This window comes from Peromyscus leucopus, chromosome 15 (assembly GCF_004664715.2).
Source record: "Peromyscus leucopus breed LL Stock chromosome 15, UCI_PerLeu_2.1, whole genome shotgun sequence".
In the NCBI taxonomy this organism is placed as follows: Eukaryota; Metazoa; Chordata; class Mammalia; order Rodentia; family Cricetidae; genus Peromyscus; species Peromyscus leucopus.
In genome coordinates this window covers 88,340,446-88,360,024 of record NC_051076.1, presented here as the reverse complement: position 1 = coordinate 88,360,024, position 19,579 = coordinate 88,340,446, and the positions used below count along the sequence as shown (strand labels likewise).

The 19,579-nt window shown below is 36.1% G+C and overlaps 1 long non-coding RNA gene across 1 annotated transcript; it reads right to left on the bottom strand.

The window, feature by feature from the left end:
- Positions 1-324: 324 nt before the first annotated feature.
- Positions 325-5,710, bottom strand: LOC114682704. The gene is made up of 3 exons (XR_003733078.2): positions 3,185-5,710; positions 2,876-3,077; positions 325-400 (listed from the first exon to the last, which is right to left on the bottom strand). It is a non-coding gene; the product is annotated as an uncharacterized LOC114682704 (long non-coding RNA).
- Positions 5,711-19,579: the final 13,869 nt, after the last annotated feature.

Sequence of the window (19,579 nt, the reverse complement as noted above, 5' to 3'; positions counted from 1 at the left end):
CATTGGAACTCAGGAGCTACTTATGTAGAAGACTTAATGAGTGCCAATTTATAAATGTAATGACCCCTAATGTTTGGCATGAAATTTAAGTAATCAGAAATCAGAAGTAAGCAGTTATGCACTGAATTGTTTTAGCTGTCAACTTTACACTACTTAGAATAATCTGAGAAGAGAGTCTTAGAGAATGAATATTTAGATAACTTTGGCCTATGGACATGTCGGTAAGGAATTATCTTGAATATATATGGAGACTAAGTCATATAAATGTATATCGATCCATGTGCAATTGTTTATATATTTTTGGTGTGTTCATTTCTCTTTTTGTTTTCTGCTAGAAGAAGGTTGTATCTCACAGATTAATTCTTGATACAATTGGCCATTCCAGCATGTCTATCAATACCTGAAAGAAAAAATAGAATGGATATTAATTTATCTCTAATGTTAAAAAGAAAACTTTAATTACATACCCATTCTAATAATGTAAAGGGGGGTTAGTAACTTTGAAATCTAACTTTGTTTCTCAGGAATAGCAACAGAAATCCTGACTTACTACTTCAGAAACCACTAAAGAAAATAAGGGGGTAATGTAGGTCATATATATATATATATATATATATATATATATATATATATATATATCAAAGATCAAAAAACAAAGTTAAGGAACATAGAAGTAGGTATAGGATCAAGCTCTGATGCTAGGTAAGAGTACGGCGATGAAAGGTGGGAAGTTGGAGAGATTAAGATGAGCCAATGGGCAAATATTTCACTCACCCTGGGTAAAGACCATTATATAACCATGAGGAGGCACTCAAACCAGTACACAGGCCACATTTAGGCAAGCACATGGAAATATGGGAAGATACATGCAGGTAAGATGGGAAAGGCAATGGTTCAGTTTACAGCTTCTAAACTCAAGTCCCATATTTACATAGAACCAACACAAAAGTTACTTTCTGCCAAAAATAATTATGTAACATATTATATCACCATTACATTGGAGACTCTCAGAAATCCAGTGTCAGGCAATTTATGCTAATTCAGAGCCCAGAAGATGTCTAATGTCAGCCATGTTTTAACGGATTCATACTGTACATCTGTAGTAGTTCCATATTATCTAAACACGAACTGGTTCTTGTGTCCTTCTATTTCCAACATCCTATGACTTTTAGATAACTGGTGTTTTATTAAAGTAGGACCTACTAGGATGCTATTTAGACCCATAATCCATAATTACAGTGTAGAGAATAACCATATCTCCTCTATGGATTCTCACTCTGTAAATTTTTCAGGCTCTTCAGCCCTGCATGCTCTCAGGACCTCCATGCTATGTAGGTTTCCTTTGTTCTCAGGACCTAACGTTCCCAAGTCTCTCAATTTTGTACACACATGGACTGGAGGGCTCACTTAATGACTACTAGTCATTGAGTCTTTGATGCAGCCAGTGGCTGTGCTAGCTAACCTCTGTTTTTCTTTAACTATCATCAGATGGTCACGTTGTTACTTTATATGTGGCTCATGGACACTAATAGAACTCTCAGTATTTGAGACATTTTTCTTCTGGGGGAGCATATTTTGTACTAGTATATGTGTTTGCTTATCTTATGCCCTTCTGGAACTCTTTTGTTAGGGAATAACTACTTAGTGCCACCTCCTTGGAACAGAAAACTGAGACCCTGGTACTCTTGAGGACTTCATCATCTACCCCCATGATTTTATAGCATATACCTGGGCAGCTATTAGACTCAGAACAACAAATTCAAATCTTTGAGAGAATCAGAGATTTGTATTTGTATATTGTCATTAACATAATGATACAACATGATGACCTTGGACTATTGCCTAGAATCAAGTTATGTGTCATCAAACTTTGAGAAATTGTGGGGCTGCACAGATTTCTCTTGGATAGTGTGATATGATATATGTCCAACATAAACTTTTCTAGGCGAATAAAAAGAGTTTTTGATCCACTATACCATGATATTGACTCCAAGTCAGATTTGCTTAGTCCTCTAAGTCCATGAAGGATAGCATAGCAGCATGCATAGGTGGAGTCACCATATTTATTTCTCATTGCTCACAATCATTCCGAGTTTTATCTGGTTTCCACACTGACCATGCAGATGTGTTGTAGTATTATGTGTTACTCATATTAAATCAGCATGTTCCCTGGAACCGCATGGTTCCTAGGTTTGGCAATCCTTGCAGAGATAGTGATGAGGAAGGCCCCTCTCCATTGGTTTCACAGTCCACATTTGCAGTTTGAGTTCTCTGATAGCTGCTTGAAATGTTGCCAACACTCACAGAATGTCCACAGTTAGGACATATTCCACTACAAGGAAGCATAGACTATATATGACTGGGGCAGGGTGACAAAAAGGGCAGATATCCAAAGAGACATTTATGAATTTGGCCTTGATTGACCTAGAGCCATTTATGTATGATGCCAGAAAAGCTTTTAAGGTTTCTGTGGACTAAAGTATAATCAGTTCCACTAACCACAAATGCTGAACACCCTTTGTACATTAGTGAAGAACCAATTAATAATGGGCATAATGTTTAATGTCTTCTGTAAGTCCCCACTTGATGAGGCCCAAAGTACTTGTCTCTGTCTGGAGAGGTTTCATATCCAGGACCCTTTTCATGATCCAGGGCAGAGCCAGCATCCACAATGTGTCTAACTACAGGGTATGGGGATGCTCTGCAGGTCTGTTCACTGAGGTCCATTGTTTCTAGCACAGGAAATGCTCTACTTGCTACCTGCACTGCTAAAGGTAATGTTACATTTTGGGAGTCTGACATATATTTCACTCTTGAGCTACCTCTAATAAGCCCCTCTATGAGGTTGCTTTATTTGTAGTCTTTGTCAACTTACCACATACTGTATGTACTACACCCATCACAGAGGTCATTAGCATGTTTTTTCCCAGTTCTATGGTTGTGTCTTGTAGGCACCACCTTTAAGTGGGGTGGTATTGATGGAGGCGAATCTCTCCGTATACTGTGATGCCATCAAAATGCTATCTTCCACCTCTTAGAGGTATAGGGTTCAGCTGCTCCAAACTCTAAATATACTCCTTTTTAAAAAACATATAAACATTCTTATTCAGATAATGCTCTAAAGCACATATTCAAGTTTTCAAGTTTTGTTTAAATTTGAAAAATTTACACCACGACTTCTAACCTCAAAATGTCCTCAAGACCAGTTTTCTCTGCAGTTAAAAGAGCCAGTTAATTTTCCAAGCTCTGCTCCTCTCCCAGAAGAATGTCCAACAGAATCTGAAGAGATACACCCAGTGAGGTAGGGCAGTTGAATCTTTCTGACTACGCCAGACATGAGATCTAAGTTCCATTACTAGGAAAGGAGGAAACTCCCTACAGGATAGAGATTGAAGAGAGCATGAGGAGCTGACAGAAAATAAGAAATACTCTGTTTACTCTGGGTGAAGGCCACTAGACAGGCAAACACCAGCAGATACGCAAGCACACATATAGAAGAGCACATAGGCTACAAGGAGGGAGAGACATAGACCTACAGGTACATAAACACAGGAATGGGAAGGAGTGAGGCCTAGGTTCCAGCCTATGACCTTGAAGCCATATTTATACAGAACCCACATAAAGCAACATCCTGCTAAGAATAGTTACATAAAAGATATATCACTGCCTATTTTGGGGTCTCCTAGACACACAGTATTTGTTATTTGTACAGACTCTAAGCCCTTACTTAACTGTTAAATTAAGTATTTTAATTCCTGTAGCTGTTCCCAGACATTCTATGATCTATAAACTTAGAATCCTTGTTTCTGCCTGTGGTTTCTTTGTTAGTGCTCTATGGAGCTTATGTGCAGATATTTTATGCTTCCATATAAATGATTTTGACATAAAAGCCTACATGAGGTTTTGAAATTCTTCTAGCACTTCCCCTTATACATTTCAGCATTTCAATTTTGTATACAATCAAGATAATCACAGCTGTCATTGTTAGCACCATTGTAATGAGAAAAATAATTTTCTGAGATGCTTTTTTAATAATGCAGATGACTCTCAACCTCTAATCCTAGATTTCTAATCCATAGGTCTGAGATAAATACCAGCCATTTGCATTTCTAACAAGAATCCTGGTGATTGTGATGGAAGTGGTGGCCCGCAGGTTAGGCTCCCTGACAATCAGGTTCTGAGTTAATGATTCTTCATGGAAAGGATTCTGGGAGACACTCTCCACAGGGATTCCTGAGGTGAGGGGAAAGGTTGGAAGAGAGAAAAGGTACACTGTGGTACCTCAGTCTTCTATGATGAATTGGAGAGCTATAATGCTTATTAGAAATGCTGGAATTGGTGTAAGAACATGGAATGCTCCAGGGAAGGAAGCTGAGAGAGAAAAAGTCAGATTTTTACCTTGGAAATGACTGGACAGAGCTCTATATTATTTTTGTTGTGCTGTGGTGCTTTTAGCCAGTATACAGGTGCGGGTAGTGATTAGATTACTGTAGTTGGAGTAAAGTTCATTTCACTACTAAGCTAATTTAAGAGATCCATATGTGTCAAACATGTAACATTCAATGTGGATTTGTCCACATCTTTTTAATCACACTTATATTCCAGGGGAAATAGATACCATATGTCATGCAAGTCTAGGCCAGGTGCAGAACGAAACACTGAGGATGTAGTAACTTGGCTTTGTAACAAGAGGGTGAGGTAATAATGATTCTTATAAAAAGATGAAATTTTTGTTTTTAAATAAATTTACAGATTTTCAGGGAATTCAAACACATTTAGTTGAGACCATGTGAGGTGAAACTGGTATGTCTTCCAGGGGAAATAGCTGGGTAGTGAATTGTTCTTTTTGAGTCAAAGACTATCTACTGATAGCAGAAATCATTGAAAGACTCTGGACATTGTGAAGCTTGAGAATATCTAAGAAGCACTTAAGTTTTTAGATCTTATAATATTTCATCCTGAGTAGAGCTTTTATCCCAAATAAGGAAGTAAACTATTGAAACATCTGGCTTATTTGCAACAAAGTAATTCATATCATTGTTATTGGAGTTTATGATGTAATGATATCATTGTTATAAATATATTGGGAGAGTTCTTCAAATTATGTTATGTTGTTCATCCCTTCATTAATTATGATGAAAAGGAAGAATGCTTAGATGAAGACATTTATACATACTCCATAGAGTGATGAGCCTTTGGAATCATTTAATTCTGTCTGAGGATCAAAACTCACTGTACTTTTCAGATTCTTGGTTAAAGGCTTTTGAAAAGTCATCTGGGTCTATCAGACATTGATATACAATTTTGGAAAAATTTTAATGTTATTATAATTTGAGTAAAGTGAAAGCATATTAAAGAGTTTATTCAGTATGGAGAACATATGTTTCAATTAAAATATAGTTAAAGCTACTCATATTTATTGTTACACTGAATAATGGATTTATTTATAAAAGGTCGCTGTTTGAGGGCTGGGGAGGTGGCTGAGTAGCTAAGTGGCTGAGGTGCTTACAGCTGTTGCAGAGGTCTTGAGTTCCTAGCACGCATGTCAATCTCTTACAACCACATGAATCTCCAACCCAAGAGGATTGGATTCAACACCCTGTTCAGGACTCTTTGAGAAATTACATTATGTGTACACACCTACACACGATATACATGTGGATATAGATAGATAGATAGATAGATAGATAGATACACATATACATATACATATATATACATATACATGCACACACACATATATATGTGAGTTTTCTTTGCATTTATATTATTTACAGTTATTTATTTGTATGTGTGTTCACACACATGTATGAACATGCACATGCATGTGTGGCCATGCTATAGCACCCTTGTAGAGGTCAGGATAACAAAGTGTAGGAATTTGTACTCTATTTTCTGTGATGTGGGTATCTGGGATTATCTCAGATAAGAAGCTATATTTTCCTTTTGGAAGATATATTTTACTTTTAACTATGTGTATGTGTATGTGTGAGGTCTGTGCACATCCATTAGTTTAGGTGCCTACATAAGAAAGAGTATGTCAGAACACCTGGAGCTGAAGTTACAAGCAATAAGGACCCAGCTGATACGAATGCCAGGAACTTAACTCTAGTCTTCTCAATGTTCAGAATGCATTTTGAGCCTCGGGGTCACTCTTCTGTCCAAACTATATTTTGAAAATGTGTTTTTACTCACCAGTGGTCTTCCACCATGTATGAAGATACTGTAGTTTTTGTACTGAAAGAGCCAGTAAAAAAGTATCTGCTGTTCTCACTTCTGAGTAATTGTAAATGCAAATCTATAAGGTTCTGCTAGAGAACAGGAGCATGAAAGCAAATAAATTATCACCTTCATATAGATTTTCTTCTCTGTGCCAGTAATAATAGAAACACTTGTCCAGTGAAACTCAGATATAATAAAGTCAGCAGACTTCTACTTACAAAATACAGCAAACTTATAGGACCATATCTGGATCTATTAAACAAGGGATTAAATATATTTTCCCTGACAATAATAAAGGGTTTAGATGCTTTAAGAAATGAAAAAGTAAAAGCATGAACATAAAACTATAAAATTAAATTTACATTGTGAAAATAAAATTATAAACAGGAAGGCCAATATCTGTCATATCAACTCAATTATATATGTATTCAAATATATATAATACATATTTAAATCATCATATCATTTGGTTGAGTGCATTACCTCTAGGTGGTTTTATTTACATTTTTAAAAGCTAGAAAATTATTTGGAATTGAAATTGAAAAATCCAGTGTAACTGGCAATTTATAAGAATATCAGAAAACAGCCAGGCGGTGGCGGCGCATGCCTTTAATCCCAGCACTCGGGAGGCAGAGGCAGGCGGATCTCTATGAGTTCGAGGCCAGCCTGGGCTACCAAGTGAGTTCCAGGAAAGGCGCAAAGCTACACAGACAAACCCTGTCTCAAAAAAACAAACAAACAAAAAATATCAGAAAACTTGCACACACACACACACACACACACACACACACACACTTATCTCATCAGAGGAGAATATCAGTTTATGACTCAAATTCAAGTAAGAACAGAGAAAATCAAATCCAGTGTGGTTAATGCAGGGTGATAGTCTTAATCCCTCCATGCTGGTTGAGGAGCTTATTTTACTTACAGATATCCCAGCTTGCCCCCAGTTACAGAGAATGGTGACAAAGGCCAACTGCTGTGTTATAATCGAAGCAAACAACAAATGAACATCAGATGATTCAGGAAAGTTATTCACAAACCCTCTGACATGACATGTAGATTCCAGGAGTACGTTTCAAAAAGTCAAAAATATAAACGAAGAAAAAAATGTTGAATTAAAATAAAAGAGAAAACACATCGAAATTTGTCCATTAAGTCCATCTTAAATGTTATCACATATGCTATCAAATAATGTCTAAAAAAAAGAAAAGAAAAGAAAAGAAACTAGCAAAGGAGTACAGCCTGTACAAAAGTCCTTGCAGCAAACAATTTCTTCCTTTTGGTACCAGTGTTAATATCTTAAAAATAAGCTACAGAATCCTTAAATGTACTTTTTCCAGGTCTACCTGGAGAATGCTTTAATTTTCAATGGAGTAAGGAAATTGCCCTATGAGTGGCACTTTACCTTTTCCAATTAAAAAGTGCTTAATGCCATGGCTGATTTGCTATAGATATGCATTGTACAGTTGTTAATAAAATAGCAATTGTAATCTGGCTATTTGATAATGGTGGTGTTTAACAATATCTAATCAATCTGTACATACAAAGACTACATATGATATTCAAATGTAAAGACAATTACATCACATACAGTATATGATCCCATTTCTCTTGCTTTTGTGTGTATAGCTATCTCAAATGATTTTATTATAATCTCATCTATAAACAAGTTTATTTTCCTTCATTTTACTACCATGCTTTCTTAGTGAATAGGCACAAGTCTCAAGAGATTGTTTCTTAGACAACATCTTCATCTGAGACTCCAAGGATCTAACTGTAATTTATTTTTAACATATAATTACCTAGTAACTTATTTTTCTTTCCAAGGCTATAATTTTTTTTTTTAGTTTAACAAGCCTCTTTTATTTTACATTCTATATCAATAGCTAATGCTAGGAATGCAAGACCAGAAAAAAACATATTCTAATTGACATGGAATAAAGAAATGGGGAATGGGAAAAGAAGAAATGGAAGCAGCAAAGTCATTTCTCTCTAATATTTAATTCCCAAGAGATATAAATCTTTACTGGTTCCTTTATTAATATAAACTAAAATCTATGGGAAGAATAATTTCAGAATTTTGTTCATTCTCCTATAACAGGGAAAAAAAGAGAACAGAGAATTAGGGTAAAAATGAATCTACAGGTATCTAACCTAGGCAATGCTATGGCTCTGTGTGTGGGGGTCACATGGATATGATACAGTGCACAGAATTTTGGAGCAGTAGACCTCACTACTGACATCAATATTATCAGCTAGCAGCCTTGGCCACAGTCCTGTTAGAGGGCTTTCTGTCATCCCAAAGAAATAATTTTGTGCTTAAAATAAAATAGACAAACTAGGGAAAGGCTGTCCCTCTTCCAGGGCTTGTGATAAAGTGCAGTGGTTAATAGTTCACAGTGGCTATCATCCGTATTATAAAAGGGAACATAAGAAAAAATATACAATGGATAATTATATCAAACACATGATAGGTGACTAGTATATATAGAAGTATCACTGTATAGCAAACAGAGCCATTCAGTACTTTCAGCTTCCTCCAAAATAAAAACTGATGTGATAAATGCTTTTCTGGAGAAAACTTCTCTAGATACATGCTCAGAATTAGCTCTAACCAGAGCAAACAGAAATAGTAAACTTATGGGAGGCTACCTGAGCATCCCAGGCAAATGATTAAGGTGAGTAAATAGTAGATAAATGGTAAGCATGCAGATTATTATTGACAAACAAGTGAACAAAGATGGAATACAAATCAATACAATGACTAATAAATGGCTAATTTGCTGTCCTAATGGTATCTTTAGATGCAAAATATTAGGGGACTTTACAGAGTTGGGTAGAAGCCCGATGCAAGGGAAACTTCCAAGTCTACAAGGATGGCCTGAGCTAAGACTCCTGGCAGCAATGAATCTATAGCCTGAACTGGCCATTCCCTGTGATGGGACTGGTTTCTACCCTGGTTGTCATCAGTGAGCCTTCATCCAGTTACTGATAGAGGCAGATTCAAAGACCAATGGCCAAACTTTGAGCCACACTTAAGGATTCCTGTTGAGAAAAGAGGGATTGTAGGAAACAGGATGGCCGGGAACATCACAGGAAAATGGACAGACACCACTAGCCTGACTCATGAGAACTCACAGAGTGTGAACCAATAGCCAGGGAACCTGCATGGGACCAACCTAGGCTCTCTGCACATATGTGACACATGTGTAGTTTGGTCTATATGTGGGACTCCCAGAATGGAAGCAGAGATGTCCCTGGTGCTTTATTGGCTCTTGGGAACATATTCCTCATGCTGGATTGCTTTGCCCAGCTTGAATACAGGTGGAGGTGCTTGGTCTTATGGCAGCTTAATAAGCCATGCTTTGCTGAAGCCCACGGAAGGCTTACTCCTTTCTGAGCGATTACCGAGGATGGATGGCTTGAGGTGTGTGTGTGGGAGGGGGGGAGTGTGAGGAGAGGAGGGAGGAGAGGCTTCAGTCAGGATGTAAAACAAGTATTAATTTTTTAAAAAAGGTGTTATTTCTGAAAGAAAGGTAAGAGCAATTTTGCCTGTGAAAAACTTGATACAAGATTACATTAAGTTTTTTGAAGTTAATTTTTGGTTTTAAATAATTAAGACACATATTTACAGTTCCTCTAACTAGAAAAATTAACCTTTGTACAGATTTCCTTGAGGATGAATGAAGTAGACATGGAACAAAAAGTTGGATTTACCCGCTTCAGTAGAGATTCTTAACCTCATTCATAAAAATTAAAATTTTAACTTCTGTGTGATGGCAAAAATTAAAAATAAAATACATAATTATATCTATTTTAACTACCAAAAATATGAATCTTGTGAAGTTTTTTATCCAGTTTTACTGTTTCTTCTCTTTTTTTCCAAGGTGTGTCTTCTAATTCAATTGATTGAAGATGAAGATTCAATCCAGGGTCTGTGTAAAACTTGCAGTTGTTAAGTGGAGGGAATTGGCACTCTCTTTATTTTTTTATTTTATCTATTGTATATGTTTTTAAATAAATACATAGGCTTTGAGTTATCTGCATGTACAAATTCTCTTTTATATTGAAACCAGATGGTTAGGTGATAGTTGGGATTGTCTCCATCCTTTAGTAAAGATTTCTACCATAGAAGAGAACAATATTGATCATTTGAGGATTTCATTTCGATAATAAAATTATTTGGCTGAGTATTTTGATATTTTTCTTGGTAAAAGAATTTGCTATTTATGCTCATTTGAAATAAGAAAGATACTTCTGGCAGAAGCCTTCTCTTCCCCTAGAGGCCATGCCAGCATCCTGAACTCCAGGTAATACTGACCTCTATCCTACCTTGCCCTGCACTTGCCCAGCATTATTCCAACTGACCGTCCTCTCCTCATCACCATATTCTAGCCCACACCTCTGGTGGAAGCTTTACAACCCATCAGAGGCCAGGTCAGTTTTCTGAAAACTAGGTAAGCTACCATCTGCCAAAACCCCAAGAACCCCTCCTCTGCTTGCCAGTTGAAATTACCCCACACTTCTGGCTGAAGCTTCTCACTCCCCAGAGGCTAGGCCGGCATCCTGAACCAGGCCAGCAGTTAAGACTGCCTCCCCACCCTGCCATGCCCACCCAACAGAACTCCAACTGCTCCTCCTCTCTTTTGTCACCAAAATCCTAGCTCACACCTCTGGCAGAAGCCCCCTTTTCCACCAGGGGCCAGGCCAGAATCCTGAATCCCAGGGGCCAGGTCAACTACCTGAAAATCATGCAGAAGCCTCTTACCCCACTAGAAACTAGGACAGCATCTGAACCCCAGATCAGAGGCCACACACACTCATAGTCAGAACTTCAGCCCCAAACTTTAGTAGCAATCTGCTGCTAGCATAGAAGCCATCCAGACCATCAGAAATTCAGTCACCAATGTGGACAGAGACCCTCTACTCAACCACAGGACACAGGATCCAGAAGACCAGAGAGGAAAAAGAAATAAGGAAGAAAACACCCATCCAACAAATCCAGAAACTGGCACCTAGGCCTATAATCACTTCAAATCCAGATACCTCAACCTAAGTATAAGAACACAAATAACAATAGCCAGTGCAACATGTCACCACCTAAGCCCAACCATCCCACTATGGCAAGCCCTGAATATTCCAACACAACTCAAGCACAAGAAAATGATCTTAAAACCAACTTTATGATGATGATAGAGGTCCTCAAAGAAATTGAAGAAAAGACAATCAAAATATTAGGGGAAATCAAAAAACCTCTTAAAGAATGTGAAGAAAGCCAAGAAAGAACAATCAAGTGAAGGAAACTATTTCATGACTTGAAAATCTAAATAGAAGTAATAAAACACAAACAGAAAATTCAGGAAATGGAAAATCTAGTTATGCAAATAGGAACTACAGATGCAAGCATCACCAACAGAACTCAAGAGATGGAAGAGAGAATATCAGGCATTGAAAACACAATATATGACATAGATTCATTGATCAAAGAAAATGTTGGATCTAAAAAGTCCTAATAAAAAACATCCAGGAAATCTGGGACACCATGAAAAGCCTAAACTTAAGAATAGTAGGAATAGAAGAAGGAGAAAAATCCCAACTCAAAAGCCCAGAAATATATTAATCAAAATTATAGAAGAAAATTTCTCTAACTTAAGGAAGGACATGCCTATAAAGGTACAAGAAACTTACAGAGCACAAAGTAGATTGGATCAGAAAAGAAAGTCCCTGTGTCACATAATAATCAAAACACTAAACATACAGAACTAAGAAAGAATATTAAGTGCTGCCAAGGAAAAAGGCCAACATATAAGGGGAAAAGTGGCATATAAAGACAGACCTATAAGAATAAAACCAACTTCTCAATGGAGACTATTGGGAATTGCCTCCCAAAAGCCAGAAGGGCCTGGCAGACACTAAGAGACAATGGATTCCAGCCCAGATTAATATACCCAGGAAATTTTTCAATCACCATAGATTAAAAAAAACCAAGATATTTTATGACAAAGTCAAATTTAAATAATATCTATTTATAAATCCAGAGCTACGGGAGGTACTAAAAGGAAAACTCCTACTCAAGGAAGTTAACTGTAACCACATAAGCACAGATTATCTCACAGCAGCCAAATCCAAAGGGAAAAACACATGTATGCATGTGCACACACACACACACACACACACAAAAAAAAAAAAAAAAACCCACCATCACCACCACCACAACCACCACCACCAATTGTCAGTCATTAGTATCTCCCAATATCAAATCAATTCACAAATAACAAGACACAGCCGAATAGAATGGATATGCAAAAAGGGTACATCCTTTTGCTTCATAAGAAATACCTCAACATCAAAGAGAAATATTACCCCAGAGTAAAGTGTTGGAAAAAGTTTTCCCGATAAAATGAACTTCCTGAGCAAGCTGGTGTAGCTATCCTAATATCTAACAGAATAGATTTCAATCCAAAATGCATCAAAAGAGATGAAAAAGGACATTTCATATTTATTAAAGAAAAAATCCACCAGGATGATGGGCTCAATTATAAACATCTATGTCCCAAATGCAAGAGTACCACATTTGCAAAACAAACATTACTAAAGTTTAAATTACATAGTGAACCCCACACATTAATAATCGGAGAGTTCAACACCCAACTCTCACCAACTGACAGAGAGTTCAGACAGAAATTCAAAAGAGAAATAACAGAACTAACAGACATTATAAATCAAATGGACCTAACAGATATCTACAGAACATTTCACCCAAACACAATAGAATATAACTTTTTCTTGGCACCTCATGGAACCTTCTCAAAAACTGCTAAGCAGATTCAAGAAAATTGAAATAATTCCCTGTACTCTATCAGATCACCATGGATTAAAGCTGGATATCAATAACAACAGAAACAATATTTGGGTAACAGAAACAAGAAAAAACAGAAACAAGCCTACAAACTCATGGAAACTGAACAACTCTACTAAATTACCACTGGGTCAAGGAAGAAATAAAGAAAGATATTAAGGACTTCCTAGAATTCAATGAAAATGAATGCACAACACACCCAAACTTATAGGACACAATGAAATTCATGCTAAGAGGAAAGTTCATAGCAGTTAGTGACTGCATAAAAAATTGGAGAATTATCATACCAGTGACTTAACAGGACACCAGAAATCTCTAGAAAAAAAAAAAGAGGCAAATACACCCAAGAGGAGTGCACAGATGGAAATAATCAAAATGAGGGCTGAAATCAATAAAATAGGAACAAAGAGAAAAATACAAATAATCAATGAAACAAAGAGCTTATTCTTTGAGATAATCAACAATATAAACAAAACATTGTCCAAACTAACTAAAGGCAAAAAAAGAATATCCAAATTAATAAAATCAGAAATGAAAATGGGGACATAACAACAGACACCAAGGAAATCCAAAGAATCATTAGGTCATACTTTAAAAACCTATTCTCCACAAAATTGGGAGATCTAAAGGAAATGGACAATTTTCTTGATAGTTACCAATTACCCATGTTAAGTCAAGATCAGGTAAATAATTAAATAGATCTATAACCACCAAGGAAATAGAAGTAGTCATTAACTTTAAAAAAGCACAGGACTATATGGTTTCAGAATTCTACTAGACCTTCCAAGAGGACCTATTACCAATACTCCTCAAATTATTCCACAAAATAGAAACAGAAGGAGCATTGCTCAAATTAATTTTTGAGTCAATAGTCTCCCTGATACCCAAAACACACAAAGACTCAACAAAGAAAGAAAATTACAGGCTAATATACCTCATGAATATTGATGCAAAAATTACCAATAAAATACAAACCAAATCCAAGAACACATCAAAATAATCATCAACCATGATCAAGCAGGCTTCATTCCAGAGATGCATTGGTGGTTCCACATACAAAAAAAAAAATGTAAATGTAATCTACTATATAAACAAACTGAAAGGGAAAAGAAAAGCACATGATCATCTCATTTAGATGCACAAAAAGCCTTTGGCAAAATCTAATACCCCTTTATGATAAAAGTCTTGGAGAGATCAGGGATACAAAGGACATAGCTAAACAATAACATCAATGTACAGCAAGCAGGTAGCCAAAATCAAATTAAATGGAGAGTAAATAAAAGCAATTCCACTAAAATCAGAAACAAGATAAGGTTATCCATTCTCTCTATATCTATTCAATATAGTACTTGAAGTTCTAGCTAGAGCAAAAAGACATCTAAAGGAGATCAAAGGGATTGAAATTGGAAAAGAAGTCAACATGTCAATATTTGCAGATTATGATAGTGCACACAAACAGCCCCAAAACATTTACCAGGGAACTCCTTAAGCTGATAAACACATTTAGTGAAATGGCTGGATTCAGGATTACCTGTGGAGGTTCACAGAGGTTTCCTAGTGAGATGTGAGCTTGCTTTTCCTAGCAGAGCTGCATTAGAGGATGGCTTGACCACATGCATGGTTACCAGGTGATTGGAAGGGTCTGCACTAAGCTGTGCTAGGAGGAGGTCTTTTGCTCCTTCTCTTGACATTCCTATAAAACCCCTTTTGAAGAGACAGAAGAGGCTGGTGGATATTTATCCAGGCCATTCCAAGGCTATTCTGTCTTTCTGTTTCTCTCCCCTCTATCCTTTTACCTAAATATTTCACCTTCCTCCCTCCTCAAGAGTACCCTGGGGAAAATGTGGGAGTGGGCCTCCCATAGAGAAATGAGTAGGCCTCCCATAATTAACTAAAAATAAAATATCATTAGTCATGGTAGAGACCCTTGCAACAGGCAGGCAGGCAGGCAGGCAGGTGGTCATAACTCTGGAAAAGTTGCTGAAAGCTTAATGTGATCCACAAGCAGGAAGCAAAGAGAAATACCTGGGAATGGCATGAACTTTTGAAACCTCAAACTCCATCCCCAATTGACAACCCCCTCCAATAAAGCCATACTCCTGGTTCTTCCCAAACAGTTCCACCAACTAAGGAACAACAATCCACAATGTATATAATATACACATATTTATGTAACAACAATTAAAGTATACTGAGGGTTTGGAGAAAGAAAGACAGAGGGGGATAATGTAATTATACTATAATCTCAAAAAATATAAGAGGTAGAAACTAAAGAGATGGAGAGCAATGAGGACCAGAGTATACAATGACCTCTAACCTCTACTTGAGCACATCTACCTAGACACATACGTTCATAGACATACATAAACGTGTATTTCTCCATGCCTCTAAGCATGATTTCTGTAAATACATCCAGAAATAGACATAAATTGTAATTTTTTGTATAGTAACATTTTTCTATTTCCTAACATAATGTACTGCAAATGTACTTTACTGCCATTTTTCTTTTAATATTGATGTGATTGTCTAACAGTGATATCAGCAGAATAATGCACCATTTGTAATGACTAACATTCCACTGTATGCTAGGTTACATTTAATGAGCAAATGAAGCAATTTACCTCTTTTGTATTGTTTAAACGTTTACCTCTATACAACACTACTGTTCTGACAAATGTTAGATTCTATGAAAATTCTTACTAGGATTGAGAATAAAAGTAAAATGATGAGTATGGTTTTATTTAAATACATACTCCTGATTTAATTTCTACACTAAAATGTTGAAAGACTACTGCTTTTTCAGTAGTCTATGTCTTGTACCACTAGTTTTAAAGAGGGAGGTCTATTTCTACTTCTGAGTAGTGCTTATCTAACTGTAGGGAAGACTGTAGAGAAGATTCCTTATATTCTTCCCAGTTCTCTCTCCCTGCCTCTCTCTCTCTCTCTCTCTCTCTCTCTCTCTCTCTCTCTCTCTCTCTCTCTCTCTCTCGTTTTTTTGAGATAGGGTTTGTCTGTGTAGCTTTGTGCCTTTCCTGGAACTCACTTGGTAGCCTAGGCTGGCCTCGAACTCACAGAGATCCGCCTGGCTCTGCCTCCCGAGTGCTGGGATTAAAGGATGTGTGCCACCACCACCCAGCCTCAGTTCTCTTTTTTGTTGGTTTGTTTGAGACCAATTCTTGGCATCTATCCCAGGCTGGCCTTGAATTTGGAAGGCTCATTTTTGCCTCATGAACCACTGTGATTATGTGTATTCCACCACTCTCAGTGTGGTCTTCTTTATTTTAGAGGCATTAATACTTCGCTTTATACTAATTATAAACATATTAAACTTTGTTTGCTTTTAGAGTTGTCTGGTAGTTTGTTGCACTGATTTGTTCATCTTTAACTATTTTATTTAATCATTTTCAGGAAGTCAACTCTGTGTATAGATTTCTGATAGTTCAATACTTGCTGATATATTCTATAAAAGAACATAAACTTCTCACTATCATGTTCTAAGAGTAAAGAAGAGGTCAGAGTACCAAGGCAAACCTTCATTTAGGGCAGGAAATATAACCAAGTTAGGACAGTTTCACATTTGTTGACTGAGCATTTATTGTTCACTTCTATGCTTCAGGAACTTAGCAGATACCTCAGCCATAGATCTGTATCTATATTTTCTTGAGTTTTAAAATATATTTTGTCAATAACAGGGATTTTTACTATGCACTACAGTTGGGTGCTTTTAGTTATTCACTTATGTTTCCAGTGAATTTTGATGAATGAGAAAGAAACCTTTAAATTTAGTGTAATCACAATGACCAACAATCTCTTTTATATTGTTCTTAAAACTCCCATACCATGGGAGTTTTACCATGTATTAGCCTAAACCTGTTACAGCTCTGCCTTTTATATGTCTGTTTATAACCTAGTTCAAGAACAACTGTGAGGAAGATTTAATGTGCAGACATAATTTTCTGCTTTCTTTCTATTGTAACTAATTGTCCAGGCGCCACTGATTGAGTAACATTTTCTTTCATCTTACTTATGTATTGTTTTCATATGTGGATCCATTTCTTAGCTTTCTGTTTTTTATATTTTCTTTGGTATTTCTGTCTACCACTAACATTTGCAAAACTGTGCAAATGGAAATTCATGTTTTCTAGTTAAGCAAATGTCCTTCATGCAAAGTCAGTCACAGATCTTTGGGTTTCAGCTTTTGTCTTGTTTTAAGTTTCCAGTGTTCTTCCTACTTATTTCATTTCTTCCAAAGTGTTTAAAGGGAGCTACCATCTAATAAGAGGAAAATATTCCCTAGACACCACAAATTAACAAATAAAAATCCCAGTGTCAGGAATGAGTTGTTGACTAGTGGGGTTCCTCAGATCACCAAATACTATGTGCTATTGGCATTGCTTTTGGTTTCAATATATGGCAGACAAATATATTCAGGAAAATGAATATGAATATATGTTCTATTTGTTAACTCTATTGGGTAATAGTTGGAACTAGGAAATGGAAAGATGATTCAGCATTTAAAGAACATTTACTACTTGTGCAAAGGACTCAGGTTTGGTTCTCAGTACATACATGGCCATATATAACTCCTTTTCCTCCAATTCCAGGGGATCTAATGTTCTCTCCTGGCCTTTGTAGTTCTCTAAATGTGTATGGTGCACATATACCCATTCAGACACATAAAAATATTCATTTAAATAAGTAAGTAAATCTTTAAAAACTATTTGAAACAGTCACAAAAGGAAAAATTGTCCATGCTGAGAAATATTTGAACAATTACATAGCAAAAGGTACACAACAGTGCTGATGATTAAATGTTAATACTGCCATTCTTGCTATTATTACTTCTTCCAAAAGGAAGTATTTTGGAAGGAATAAATATTGAACACTTTCCAAGGAAATTCAATTTATTTGTTTTTCAACCAAGCATTTGTTACTTGTTCTTTGTGTGCAGTGGTGATAAGGGGCATGATTGGGGGGGGGGTATGGAAATAAGCATTTAATAAAAAATGGAAAGAGAACAAATAATGCAGACAAAGGGAGCAATACAAAACTGAGGATGACTACTATAGAGTATCTGAGAGTAAAAACTTCATAAATCTATTGGTCCTGGTCATAAAAGGGTCAAAGGGCATTCTAAATAGTAGTAATTTGTGTCCTTTGATCTCAAATTCCAGAGTAAAGTATGTAAGAAATACTAAGATTTAAAAAATAAATTGTTGAGATTTTCTCTAGAAAATGCATAAAAACAAAACAACAAAAGAGAATATCCTAGAGAAAGAAATGAGGTGCTATCTATAACATGGATGGTGACACTAGTATTAATCTATTGTGAAATTAGTAGTGCAATTAATCACCCAGATTTTTGTCTGAAAGCTTTGGGTTCTAGAAACTATGATCCTTTTATGTCAGAACGTTTAGAAATGCCTGATAATTACTGAATGTGTCTGAAAGCAGTACAGTCAGAAGAATCAATAAAACATTCTAACAATAGCAAGATGTAAACATTTATAGCCAAAACCATAGCTGTCTTTTCCAGTTAAGAGATGGGGTCAAATAAAATTAAATATAATGAAAGGGAAACCTTGTAAAGATAGTTTCCACATATGGGAAGTAGAAACAGAAGGCACTGCAGGAAAGTAATGGTTGAGAAGTATTGGTTAAATGGGCTGTCAATGGAGCTTCGGTCAGAATTCACAGAAAGTTTGTGCTCCAGAGATTCCAGAAATTTCTTTGTTTATGCAAGTCTTAACTACAGCCTTATGGGATGTTACAGTGCTTAAATGAGAAACACATATCAACAAAAATGCAGCAATTTTAATGAGAGGCAATGAAAATGAATTAAAATAAAAAAATTAAAACATGATAAAGGAAAATGACGTATATATGTATTACGTAGCCAAAGCCTAAATGTAGTATTAAAATATTTTACAACTTTGAGCATCTTGTAAGACTTGATTGAATTATAAAATTAATGGCTTATAAGTCTATTATTGAGCTAAGTGAAACATCCACAAGCACATTTAGAGCTGTTATTTCCTGATCTCTTCTGAGGATAGTCACTGGAAGAACAGCTGAACACTATTTTAATCAACCAGAAATTAAAATGCTACATAATCATAGGTTCATTAAAACATTCAGTGAGCTTTCCAAATGTACCATTATTGCCACATTTAATTTCCAATCCAGAAAATAGTAGCCAAACATGGGGCTCAGATATGCTTGCTCATGTTTCTAAATACTTAAAGACAAAATCAGATACATTTGCATATTTCAAAGAGTTCTCCCATTTTGAGGAACTAAATTTCTTTAAAATTTAGCAGATTTCTGAGGGGAAAATTAAAATGAACTATATTACTTTTGTCTAAATTATATTTTTCTAATGTTTGAGACATAGTTTTAGAAGTATATTGAATATTATGTCAATTGTCAATGGCTAATTTAGGGTTTGCAAACTTATCTACAAAGAATTCACCCCCCAAAAAGCAAATAAAATAT